The sequence below is a fragment of the Aethalodelphis obliquidens genome, unplaced genomic scaffold (genome assembly GCF_003676395.1).
Source record: "Aethalodelphis obliquidens isolate GAN/ISIS:26980383/991018 unplaced genomic scaffold, ASM367639v1 scaffold24, whole genome shotgun sequence".
NCBI classification, from domain to species: domain Eukaryota; kingdom Metazoa; phylum Chordata; class Mammalia; order Artiodactyla; family Delphinidae; genus Aethalodelphis; species Aethalodelphis obliquidens.
Window position 1 is genome coordinate 16,353,167 of NW_020837968.1, and position 13,998 is coordinate 16,367,164.

The window sequence follows — 13,998 nt, forward strand, 5'->3', positions numbered from 1 at the left end:
GGATGGGGGGGGAAGATTGAATTGCTGTGTTTACAGAATAGTTGATGGTTTTTGATTCTTTTTGACATTGTTATGGTTTTTCACGGTTGCCCCTCAAGATTGATTTCGGGTGGCCTTGGCCTGCAGCGGCTTGAAGCAGGGTTTCGGTTCCTGGCCAGAGATTGAAGTCCGGCTGCAGCAGTGAGAGCACTGAATCCTAGCCACTAGACCAGTGACCAGGGACAAGGCCCTGGACCTTCTTCAGCTTTGTAGAAATGAATTCCCACAAAGACAGAAAGAAGTGAAACAAGTAAAGTGTTTATTAGGAGGAAAAAGAGTATGTGTGAATAGGCACACACGGGCGGGCGCAGAGAGAGTCCCACCCTCATGGTAGTTTGAATCACTTATGTGGGGCATTTCTTCTAGGTTTCCTCTGGCCAGTCATCTTGCTTTGTCTGGTTCTGAGTCCATATTTGGTTTATCTCAGGGTCCTCCCACATGTGTGCACGCATCTCTTAGCCAAGGTGGATTCTAGCGAAGAGGCCTATGGGTAGGTTGACATCACTCCCTTTTTGACCCAAGGAGCCTTTCTGTGCATGTACAGTCAGGAAGTTCTCCTTGACTTCGAGAATGAGAAATATGTGGTCTCTATCTGTTATCTGGGCAGAGCTTAGCTCTTCTCTTACTCCTGCTGTTTTGGAGTATCTGTCCACAGGGGACAAACTCCAGCTGCCCAGCCTGGGGTCCATTTATCCCCTGCCTCAAGATCACTTCAGCAGCAATGTAGTATAGAAGAATTTCATTAGCCCCTTAATACTGTAATCTAATTATTAGTAATTAGATCTCTGGGCTCAAGTGAGTAGATTAGTAGTAACCTATATGCCTTACTAATTTTTAATGATTTAATTTGTGGTTCTTTGGTGTTGGCGTCCAGGTTATTATATTTGTGGAATGTTGTATGATGGGCATTAGGATTATCTACTTTCATCAGGGAGTGAGAACATAATTTCTTTAACTACTTAAGGTGATTTTGGACACTCTGCTAGTGTGGTGTTGTAAAAAAAATTTAGAAAGAGGATAATAATCATAAGAGTAGCTAATAAATACTAAGTATTTACTGTGTGCCAATCATTGTGCTAAGTGCTTTACATCTGTTATCTAATTTAATCCTCATTGCAATCTTATTAAGGGCCATTATTATGCCAACTTCACAGATACAGAAACCGAGGTATATGGAGGCTAAATAGCTTGCCTAAGTTACACAGTAAGCAGAGCTGGGATTTGAATGGGAGCAACCTGACTTCAGGGCTATAGCCCTTAACTGCTCTGCTATACATCAAACTGATGCTTTCTGTTTTATACATAATATAGCTCTATTATTAAGATTTCCACTCAAAATTCTCCCATGTAGTTTCCTGTTAGAGTCTGTGTGTATAGATTTTCCATTTCTATTCTCATAAAACTTTCATCTTTAGTTTTAGATTCTTGCTAGTTGGTTTCTTGCAAAACTTTTAAAGCTTTTACCATTTTTATTCCAGCTAAGAGGATCGTGTCACCTTGCTGACAATTTAACATATGTGCTTTAAAGTTGAGGGTAGTCAATCCTTCGTTTCGGTAGACATGAGCAGTTAAAGCATTTATACTTTATTTTGGATTATATTATAAGTTTTTGGGCAGATTTGCCACTTGAAGTTTATCTTAGACACATATAGAAATTAATTTTTATTCTGTAAATGTGCAGATGGGGAAATTCTGGAAGCATCCTGTGCAGAAGAGAAAAAAATCCACTCAGAGTTTAAGATAGGTCATGCAGAATTTACAAGGTGGGTGGGGGTATGGATAATCCATATATAGGCTGTTGAATTAAAAGTTTTTTACATTTTTTTGTCCTTAGAGTGAACCTTTATATCACTGTTATTGGGAAATATCTGACTAACTAAGCTTTTACTGAACACTTTAATTCTGAGAGCACAATATCTAAATCCATGAAATAATCTTCGTACAACAAGATGTTATTTTATTGTATTTGGGGATTACATGCTCATTCTGAATTTCGACAAATTGTGATTAACTAAACTGAGTTACACATCTTTGAGGTGACATAATTAATAGTCATTTTTTTTTCCCCTAGCAAGTAGTGGATAGGAAGAATAGGTAACTATTTAATAAAGCAGCCACTGGGTTTTCTTTATCTTATATGAAGTGTTAACCTTTGTATTTTGCTATGGAAGGGGCATTTGCTTCAGATCGAACTTAATCTTTCTTCTGGAAACCTAAATATGTTTAAGCATAGTTTGGGAGCAATAATAAGCTGGAGGTACTACACATAATATAATTTTATTTAGAAGCTTTTTAGTCCTGAATAAGGAAGGAATATAATAGAAAGCCAAGGAGGCAAGTATGACTGAATTCTATGTAATAGTTGTGGAACTCATGATTAAATGTCTCATTCAGCCTAAAATAATGACCTGCTTATTAGTGAATGTGCTTCAGTGTCATGAAAAGAAGGGAAAGGAGAAAGGTATTTGTGCATCTTTGTGGCAGGCACTGTGCTACTATTGTGTTTGCACGTTAACTCAAGTCCTAGGTTAAAAACTTTGTGTTATTATCTCTTTTTTTTGAAGATGAGGAAACTGAATTTTAAAAAGCAGATGACTTGTCTGTGGTTAGAACTAATACTTGCAGAGCTGGGACTTGAACCCAGGAATATCTTACTCTAAGGCCTGAATTCATATCCTATGCTTTCTGTCTTCTTTTGGATTTTCTTCTTATTCCATTTTTACCCTTTAACTTTGTTGGAAGTTTTCAGTTTTATTTCTTTTCTTTTAGTGGTTACCCTAAGAAATATTAATATGTATACTTAACAAAGTCTAAATGTAAATAGTATCTTTACTCTCTTCCTAAACAGTAAGATCAACCTCCTTCTGATATAAACTATTTTTATTAGATGTTACAGTTCCAGGACTTGATCTTTTAACCCCAGAAATAACAGAATGACAGTGTTTAGATTTACCTATATGCATTTATCATTTCTTTTTTCCTTCTGATCATTTGCCCATTCCTTCATGCGTATCACCTGTAAAATGAATTGGTTTTTAGCCATCCCCCCTCCCTGCCTCCCCACTTCCCCACCCCATGGGGCTTTGTGTGGGAGGGCCTCTGCTCTGGCTCTTTACCTTGCATAGGCCCTTAGTTTTGCCTCCTGTTACTGTATTTCATATGGCTTCCATTCTCACCCCAATCAAGTTCTTACCATCAGGACTATGCAGACGCCCCTAGGGCATGCTGGCTTCAGAACTAACTCACCTCTCTAGATTTGTGCTTTCTTATCATTCCTGCCCTGGGAGCATTCCTTTTACTTTATTTATAGCTAGCTCTGCCATACATTTTAAAAAGAATTTTAAAATATTTAATGTAGCATTTTTAGGTGATCTCCACCCATCGGGTTGCCAGAAATAGAAGTTCATATTGTCATTGTGCTTGATTGGAGTGTTTTGCATTGGCCCTGGGAGGTAGGGAGAGGATTTTTGATTTATTTTAGTCTACTGTGCCCATTCCTAGTAACTGGCAAAATTCTTTCATTGAGAGCATAAGAAATAAACTGTTTGAAGGAGAATGATGGCGTTCAGGACATGTTACCCCCCAAATATGGCACCTTGACCTATTGAATATTTTAAGCTGAAGGAATTTGAGAAATGTCAGGTACAGGTCCTGACCTTCCCCTACGCAGGTCATAAGACACCTCAATGTATGAGGTGTCCTCCCAGTACACTGAGGAAAAGAGCATCCTTATCTCCTAAGACAGAGTAATGACAGAGGAATCTGAATGAACAGTTCTTGCTAAGTTTCCCCCAGTTTACTACTCTTAGCTAATACACATTTTTGTCCTATCATATTTTCCCATGACTCTACTCTTCATCAAACTTGGTATGAAAAGACTCAGGTTTAACCATTTCTTTGGTCTTTATTTCCTTATGAAGGCTCCTGTGTCACATAAAACTTATATTAAATCAATTTGTATGCTTTTCTTTTGTTAATCTGTCTTTTGTTACAGAGACCCAGCTGAGAATTTAGAAGGGTAGAGGTATTTTTCCTCCCCTACAGTTTCTGGTGACCATGAAGGGATGGCTGGGACACCCCACTCGCTCCGGAAGCTGCATTTGGGATCTTGGGAAAACTGACAAAAGTCAATGAAATATCAGAATTCTTACCAAAGTCAGTTCTTCTAGGTCTCTGTCTATAGTGCTCAGTCAAGAGAGGAAGGTAAAAATTCTTTTGTCCATTCTTTTCCAAATTCAGATTAGCAGGAGAAAAACAGTTGTAAAAATTAGCTCTTTGAAGTTTGACTCTTGTGAATTTGGTTTCTGGTAGCTATTGATTATTAATCCTTTCCCTCCCAGGGACAGCTGTTGTTCTCTTCCTTGTCTCCTGTGTGTCCTTGAGAACTTGACTTGGCTTTCCACCTGCTGGGGCATTCAGGTTATTAAACCTGTATGTGTGGGTGGTGACCTGTCAGATTGGAGGCACCTAGAATATGGCTGGACAGAAATGTGGGTTGCACCCCATTTGTGGCTAACGTCCCACCCACCACTGCCAGTTCTCGGGTGGGGTAGGGAGTTGTCTAAGTCTTTCTTTCTTTCTGCTATCTTTGGGAGTGGCTCTGGATCTTGGGTGGGGTAGGGAGTTGTCTAAGTCTTTCTTTCTTTCTGCTATCTTTGGGAGTGGCTCCGGATCTTGGGAGGGCTATATCTTCTGTACCCTCTTTGGGGAAGCCTCTTGTATCCGTGATTGAGCCATAAAAGGCTCATTGGTTTTAAGTCCTAAAAGGCTTAATAGTTTTGAATCAATTAAAATAGGCATACCTTTGGTTTAAAAAAAAAAAAAAAACTTGTAAATATTTACTGTTTGCCTTGTGTTGAAACCTGATGATAAGATATTTGAAAGGTGTATTTTTTCCAAGAGCTCTATGGTCAGAAGTTGGCATAATTGGAAGCTGATATTCAGCACTTTATAGGAGTTTTTGTTTGTTTGTTTGTTTTTTAAAGTCCTCTCTGTTCTTCTTTGGTCCTGCTCCTCCCATGGGAACTTTTCTAAATTGACTAAAACTCCCTTCTGGAACTCTTGCTGACTATATGTTCCAGCAACTCTGTCTCCTTCACTTCTGATTGGCATAATTTTGCTGAGGATAATTTGGAACTTCATTGGCTTCTCTGGGAGACTTAAGATCTCCAACTGGCTCCTCTAGACCTCTTTCTTCCATTGCTTATGCTCCCATTTTCTCCTTTTGCCACCCTTGATCTTCCATTCAATTTCCTTGACTCCTTGGATAGGTCCCTCTTCAAGCCCCTGTCTCTTCCACCCTCTTCATCTCTGCCACACCTTTTCCACTCCAGCACCTCAGTTACGTGAACTTTAGGCTCCTGCTCTCAGGGGACCCAGGGTCCCCCCAAAATAGCTATCTGAGGTTGAAAAGGAAGAAGACTAATTGGATGGAATATTTTATGTACTCAGAAGAGCTTTAGAGACATCGAGCTGCTAGATGTCTCCTCAGTCACTTGCCTAAAATATAGTTCACAGCCTCCATAAGAGTATGTATATCAAGGAAAGTGAAAATTTAAAAAGTCTTCTCCACAAATATTGGTAGAAAGCATTAGCCTCATATTGAGTAAGTTACCTCAACTGGTCCCATTTGACAGAAACACAATTCAGATAAAGATATAAATAAAGTGGATAAAATCCAGTGATTTTGTATTACTGTGTTTTACTGACATATGGCTAGAATTTTAGAATGAAAGCTATAAAATCTTTGTTTGCATTTATCTGTATGTCTGTGTATGTCTGTGTATGCATGTTATGTATATGTGCTGTTTTTCTATCTCTGGAAGGTATTACCAAATTAATTTATAAAATCCCTTAAAGGAGTTCTGTTCAAATTGGCTTGGAGATAAATGAGCATTTATATAAATCAAGTATTCCTAAAATTCTCAGGAATATAGAAATTAACCCAAACTTTTTTTAAGTTCACATTATCTGGGCTAAACTTTGGTAAATAAAGCTAGTTTTAATATTCTTCATAAAATAAAAACAGGTATGCCTTCAGAGTTGTCATTATTAAATATAATGCAGACATGCCATTTTTTTTCTACCTAGGCTTACTAGTCAAACAAGCTTATATTGTCTCTAATAGATATTTAAGATTATGAAACTATAAGTCCAACCTAAGAACAAAATGTGTAATAAAAATAAATTGCTTGATGTATGTCAAGCACAACAGTAAAAAAGTAAAAACAAAAACAAACAGACAAACAAAATAACCAGGTGGGGAGAATCATGTTTAACTTTTTAGATTCTTTGCATTTGTGATATTTTTTATACTTGCCTGATTTGTCAACAAGAAAAATAACCTAAAATGATGGCTAACTTTGTTTAATGTCTCATGAAATTTTCATGAGTAAGTCAGGCATAATTGTTAAGAATAAGTGAATTAATGTAAGTAGGATAAAAGTTTATAAGCGAACTTTTCAACAATAATTATATTTTATAATATGTCTACTTAAAGATAATTTCCAAAATCTTTCTGGTAACTTGAAATATACTAAGTTATGTTAGAATGATAGATATTCATTGAATATCTAGATCATTTCCAAATAAGATAAAATACTGAAACATTAATTTGCTGAACAAAACTTATCTTCTTTTGGCTTCCTAAATTTTGTAGAGACCAAAGATATTTGGTTCTGTTAGCAAACATGTTCTGTGCCACACCAAAAAGCTATACTAAGAGGAAGCGTATGCCTCTAGAAATTGTGAAATGGTGTATTTATAAATTTGCGAAGCTACGACAGAATGTTAGTATGTAGTAGGCATTCACAATTGCATGCTTTCTAGTTTTCACTGAAAATTAGGGTTACTAAAGATTAAGGATTCTTACCAATTATGTCAGTGAAACTACTAGGAATAATGAGGACAAAGAAAAAAAACCTCTGTATCCAAAGTATACAAGGAAAATAGGATGTGTTTCTGATAAGGAAAAGTATACACAGTATGAAGAATGTGTTTTTGTTAAGGGAAAAAGAAAGTAATTTTATCCTAAAATAGAACGACTGGCTGTTCCACAGTGAGAAAGAGGAAAAGTGTGGGACAAAAACAGAGTGTATATAGAAAAAAGGGGGGGATGTAAAAGGTTTGAGGAAAAGGAATTGTATGTGTGGTCAAGCTTCTAAGATTGAATAGATTTATTTATAAGTTAAAGAAAAAAAAGATGAGCCTTAATATCAAAAGTATACTGTGTGTAACTAGAATGACAAAGTTTTCTTGGATTATTGGTTTCTCTTATTAAGAAATTGTAAAAAGGTTTTTCCTTATCTTTCAAGTAATCTGTTTGCAGAACCAAATTTTGTGTCTTATCAGAATGATTTCCTGTACTTCACAGTTGTCTTTACCAGATCTTTGATTACTTAAGATTAAACAAGCTAAGGGTTTGTAAACACCTGTATAATCTTCTATAATCTGCCTTTAAGATTTTTTGTCACTTTGGTTAAGTAGACAATTAAGTATTATTTTATAATCATCTGTGATCCTATTTAATCAACTGCTCAAACATTTTGACATTTTTGACAAACTTCCCTAAATCAAATTCTAAATAAAGTCTTTTTTTTACTTAAACTAACTTTGGGGTTTCCCAGAGGGTCCTCAGAAAATCTCAAAATATTTGTCTCCCACCTTGTAAAAGAGAAATGTTAAACTAATTAGGTTTATTTGATATATTAAACTGCATGGGAAGCATTGTCAAAGTGATGATAAATCTTCTTTAGGTTTTATTTGTATGGGGACATGTTATTAATATAAGTATTTCAGAAATGGTATGAAGTTGATAGAATTGTCAATACTTGATGTTCAGCATTATGTTATCAGTCAAAATTCTGGTTGTTGTGTTAAAACATTGTATGTCACTGAAATAAACAAATTTCCTTGTCAATTACATTATAATGACATCTCATCAGATCTTTAACCATGGCCATTTCAAAGTCTTTTGTCATTCACAGACAGGTGTGTTTCACTCCTGATTCTTCCCTGAAAGTGTTTACAGTCAGCTACAAGGGAGACAGCTCCATGATGCCATCACTTGAATAACTTTGAGACCAGGCCAATGGACTGAGTAAGAATTTTCTGAAGTAAAGAAGAAGTTCATGGATTCATAAAACTGCTAACTCAAGATCAAACAGAACAAGTATTAATTACATGAGATTGAATGAATTGATGGGAATAATTGTAATTTTTTTAATGACTTTTGTTTGAAACATTGCTGCTTCTTTAATGTTTTGTTTTTCTCTTTTAAGCTATCTATAAGTTACAGAAATTTGGTAAAGTATACCTTTGTGAACAAAGATGAAATGATTACTTTTCTCCCTACCTGATCCTTCCAGAATTCAGAAACTCTTATTGAATATTTTTATTTTCATGGCATTATAGTTATTTGCATAAGTCCAATAAGAATCTGTTTTCCTTGTAATAGGACATAATAAAAACACTGGTTGTATTACCAAGGCTTTAACTGGAATGTTATATTGGAGAATGATATATAAAATTATATGTGACCAGACAGATTTAAGGAACTAAGGTGGTCTTTATGGAGCTAATGCTTATAAACCCTCTTGGAAAAAAACCCAAAACCCCCAAAAAACCTGGCCTGGTACCTGGTTTACAGGGTACTCAGCATTATAGGTAAGTGAGGAAGGTCACTTCCAGGGAGACGCAAGTACCTTAAAATATTTTGGGAAATCAAGAAGAGAGACATTCAGCCAAGTCTATATGTATTGAAGGCAAAGTCTGGTGGCAAGTTTCTGGCTTGGGTACCCAGCCTTGAGAGGCTTTTAAAAGTCTAATTTGAGATTCCTTATTTAAAGGTCTGGCCAAGCAAACTTAAAAAAGGTCTATATGGTCAATCACTATTCTTGCTGCACTTATGTAAATATCAGGCCAAATTGAACAAGATGGCTTATTTTGCAAACAAATTAGTCATTTATTATCTTTGCTAGAAATGGGGGTGACTATAGAGAGAAAAATAATGTTTCAGTAGGAAGCTATAGCACACCCTTATGGGTCTGAAGTTCTAGTCCTGTTCATTGTCTTTAAGGTTTTATCTACCTGTTAATGTGACTGGATCCTGAATTCTTCTAGTTTCCTCCAGTATTTGGCTACAACTCTCTAAATTAACATTTCCAGTTTTTCTCCCACCCTTCTGACTTGGAATCACTGAGAACTAAAACTGTCCTTTCCTGAAGCCTGGAAGCTGAGGCTGGCTGACTTGATTTAAACTTCAGAGAACTCACTACAACAGATCATATATGGGCAACCTTCATGCCTGTTGCTGTGTGGGCCACTCAGAAAGTTCATGGAACACCTGATGACCTCACCAGAGACATTTTAAACTGCAAACCAGGAAAATCCATCAGATTGCTACTGCCTGTCCTCACTGTATCACCTAAAGATGCTTTAAGCCCAACATCTAGAAGTCTTAACTGACTGCCTTCTGGACTCAAACACTGAGTTTATGTTTGTTCTAACCATCAACCTTTGTGGTTTTTTTTTTTGTTTCCGTAGAAATGCCCCTTATTAAATGCTTGATTACTCACACCATATACTCCTACCTATACCACCACCTCCTGAAATGAGACACAACTGTTTGAATGGACTGACCAATTTCCAGGACTGAGGTTGATTCAGCGGGTTATGGGACATTCTGCCAACTCAGTTTCTGGACTATGAAACTTCTTGGGGAAGTTTCATATGGAGAATGACAGGGTTTAGGACATGCTACTCCAAAATATGGCACCTTGGCATGTTGACTAATTTAAGGTGAAGGAATTTGAGAAATGCAGGTGCAGGACTTTCTGACCCTGAAGCATGCCATAAGACCCTCATGTGAGCGATGCCGTACCTATGCCCAAAGGAAAAGGGTTAGATGGATGGACATTGAGAAGAATTTGAACAAACTGGCCTTGCTAAGTTTCCCTGTTTACTACTCTTAGCTCATGCTCCTCTTTGTCCTATCATATTTTTCCGTGACTCTCTACTCTTCATCAAACCTAGTATAAAAACGCTCAGACTTAACCATTTCTTTGGTCTTTATTTCCTTATGAAGTTTGCTGTGTCACATAAAATTTATATTAAGTAAATTTGTATGCTTTTTTCTTGTTAATCTATCTTTTGTTTTGGCGACCTAGCTGAGAACTTGGAGGGGTTCCTCTCCTACAAGACCAAATGGTTTCCACCAAACCACTTTCCAAAAAACTTTAAAAAAACTCCCTTTACTGGAGGCTTATATTGACTGTCCTCTGGAGGAAGAAAAAAAAAATCTGAAAACAAATCTTTTAATGGGACATTAAGTATTGTTTTCTTTTGCATCTTATTCTGAGATAAACATGAACTAAGGATTACTTGATACGAGCATGGATTGCCACTTGTAAAGCTCAGGTAGGAGCATATACTCTAAGAAGATTTATAACATTAGTCTGAAATTACAATGAACATGTAAAAACTTTTTTGTATTGGAATTTTGCAGAGTTTGTTCTGTGGACTTCTTCAAGGGCCTCAGTAATCTTCAAAGAGGTGATAACCATACTTTATCAGCTCTCTTTATACATTTTAGGCTCAAAAATAGTTTTTCCTTTTTTATAAAATATTTATACAGGAGAAATTTTTCTCATGTGTGTTTTAATTGATCTTCAAGTGAGAAAATCATGCATTGTGAAAAATAGTGCCTGTACTATTTTTTACTTGTTCTCCTTATTTAGCAATAAATATTAGGAGGACATCTAGAAGTAGAAAATAACTTTAGAGCAGTGTTTTCTATATTCTTGTCTTTCGTATAAACTTGTGATATGATTATCTATTTAAGATGTATGTGTTTTCCTTTGCTCACTAGATAAACACTGTAAAAATAATATTTTAATTGAAAAGATGCTTAACCCATATTTTTTTAATGGGTTAAGATTAATGTTTATTTCTGTAGTGGGCGGTGTTAATTTAGTGTTTTTGGCAGTGACTTTGTTAGTGCTAATAGAAAAGATGAGCATTCAAAGGGAAACAGTTGCTTGCTTTGAGTGGTGATGTTGAGTAATGACTAAGTACATTCATTTGCACAGCCAGTATAAACTCCAGACAGATATTTCCGTGCATTTTCCTCAATGGGAAAAGTGATTTAATCAATGGGTCATGTGATTTGGTGTTTATCACTGACTTGAGTATCTTCAAGTCTTACAGATCACATAACTTGACCATTAAGTCAAGCGGCTGTTTCAAAGGACTCTTTGCAAGTAGATTTCATTTTTTATTTTTTGGGCCATTGCCATGAAAGGAAGATTGTACAATTTGTGTATGCATATTGGAACTTATTTCCCTCCTTCCTTTCCTTTCTTCCTTTCTTCCTCTTTCTTTAAAGCAAGTTTCAATGGAAAGATTTCTGTAGTACTTTTTGGTTGGTCTTCCCCTCATGGTCCCTGCCATTAGCAGATTTAGCTTTGTTCCATGGCTATTAGGCCGTTACATTTTTATAAATCTAATAGCGTGTATGGTAATTGGTGGCTGTCTGTTAGAGATGACAGTAAGTCAGCATCTGTGAGACTGCAACCTCTGCATTTTATTTAGATCTGCTCCCTGTCCTTTTGTTTTAGGGTTGATGGAGAAGGAGCCTAATCCCTAAAGAATGGTATCTGAGTTTGTGAAGAACCTGCGAAGGTTGTTGTGGTGACATGTGACTGATGAACCTCTTGGATTTAGATACCTGCAGTGTTTTCAACATATGTTTAGTATTAAAATCGTTCGTGGGTCCTTTCTCTTGCAGGATATGTATACATACTTGTTGTATAGAATCTTTAATACGCTGACCTTTGATTGTACTAAAGTGAAATGCTTCTCTGATGATAATTCCTTTAAAAACTAGGTTATTTCTTTTTTTTTTTTTTTTTTTGTCCGAGTTGCTCAGCTTCCGGGATCTTTGTTCCCAGACCAGGGATCGAACCCATTCCCCCCTGCAGTGGAAGCGCAGAATCCTAACCACTGGACTGCCAGGGAATTCCCTAGGTTATTTCAACATTGAGAATTTCAGCATTATTATCTGGTAAAAGCTACTACTCAATTTTAAGTATTACACAGTTTGGCATTTATATATACACATACATATATGGAATTGTGAATTAAAGTTAGGTAAAAAAATGGGAAGATTATATCAGAGGCAGTGGGGTTTTTTTTTGATAATAAATGTATCTTAAATTTAACAGATGTATGCTAAATGCCCATATAGACTGTTTGATGCCAGATAGAATTTATAAACAGCCATAACTTCTTCTCCCTTATCCTTTAAAGACCCCACAGCTGTACTTGATGAATGTAAGTGTTGTAGTAGTTCAGATGAGAGAGGGATTATCACAGGACAAAGAGATTAGAGAAAACTTTATGGATATAATGACCTGGGCTGGGATTTGAAGATAGGATTTGGAGAGGCATAGGTGTAGAGGAGGAAATACCCAGTAGAGGGAGCTGGGGTGAAGGTGGGACATTGCAGGTGTGTTTAGTGTATGGGACACATGTTTAGGGAATAGGGAAGATAAGATTGGAGCTGGGACATGTAGGACACCGAGTACCATTTTGAGGAAACTAAATCTTGTGAAACTGTGAGATGATTGATCATCCATTCATTAACTAACCAACAGAATAGGGTAATGGGTAAGAGCCCAGACCCTGGAAGGCCTAAACTTCCAGGTTTGAGTCCTGATTTACTACTCAATGGCTTAGTAATTTTGCACAGGTGTCTGGACCCGCTCTGACAGGGCTTGGTTGGTTTGTGATGACAAATTTGCTAAATCACTGTGTCATTGATTTTATCAAATTTTCTAATGTTTAAGGTCTTAATAGTTCTTATAAGAAAGAACCTGCATTTTGGGTTACTGATCATAAAATATATAGAAAACTATCTTCTCATCACTAACAAAAATTTTATTATTTTACTTAGCAGTTTTTCAGTTGAGGATTTTTTAAATGAAGGATTGTTTTATATAATTTTGCTTTCTTTTGGATACTGTTGAATTAATTTTAAGTTAAATTTAAAGTGAAAATAAACACAAGATAAATTAGATTAAAATTTTAAGTTTAAATTTAAATAAGTTAAAGATAAAATCGAAAAGCACCCCAGAGGAATCACAGTTAATCCGAACAGTCTTGTACCCATTCAAGGAGTGGAATGGAAACATCGAGGGCTCTGTGTTTGACAGCCCTACCCGTACCACATGTAGTGGGGAATAATTTTCACAAAGACAAGGTGGATTGATGTCTACTTGTTTTGTCATTGCTGTTGTTTTCTTAATCATAAAAGTGAGTTTGGAAAGCGTGCTGGACAGCCAGAATCATAGCCTCCACAGCCCAATACAGACTGAAAGTGGAATAGGTCCCTGTCTTTGAGAATAAACCTTTAATGAAATGGTATGGATAGTTGAGATAAGTCACAAGTACAACCTCACAGCAGCAGATATTAGAGTGGCAAAAGTGTGGGTATTATGTAGGTCCTTCCAGACTATCTCCTTTTTTGTTCAGGGACACTTCATGGGGTCTGATCTTGGGTTCACAGTATTTAGCGTTTGGATAGCCCACAACTACTCTCTCATACCTTGCTTATTATGACCATAATAATGGTCATACTTTTTGATCTTTAACACTGTTGTTGGACAGTTTAGTTACGTATTCAAACTGCGTGGCGAGACTTGTAACGGAGAGTGGTAAACGGGGTTTGGCCTGCGGAGAAGGGAGTAGGAAAGGCTCAGGCCTGCTGCTGTGCCTCAGTCTTTAGAATTTGTGTCCCTTTGGTTCCTGACCGCTTTCCTCATAAGACCACTGCTTTGCCATGACTGTGTGAAACTATGATATGATGTTGGGGTATTAGGCATTCATTTCATGTTATGAATTGGGGTCTAAATTCACTTGACAGAAACCAGACTCCTCCTCAGAGACCCTTAGTGAAGTAGA

General features: G+C 36.6%; 1 protein-coding gene across 5 annotated transcripts in view; it reads left to right on the forward strand.

The window, feature by feature from the left end:
* DISP1 (dispatched RND transporter family member 1) overlaps positions 1–13,998 on the forward strand; it is a 202,019-nt gene that overhangs the window by 18,546 nt on the left and 169,475 nt on the right. For 2 of the 5 annotated variants that reach the window (XM_027122258.1, XM_027122262.1), the window contains exon 2: positions 8,025–12,100. The gene's annotated coding sequence lies outside the window, so the exon portion shown is untranslated. Of the gene's footprint in view, positions 1–553; positions 12,101–13,998 lie in introns of those variants that run through there. The other 3 variants (XM_027122260.1, XM_027122259.1, XM_027122257.1) reach the window with 2 other exon arrangements.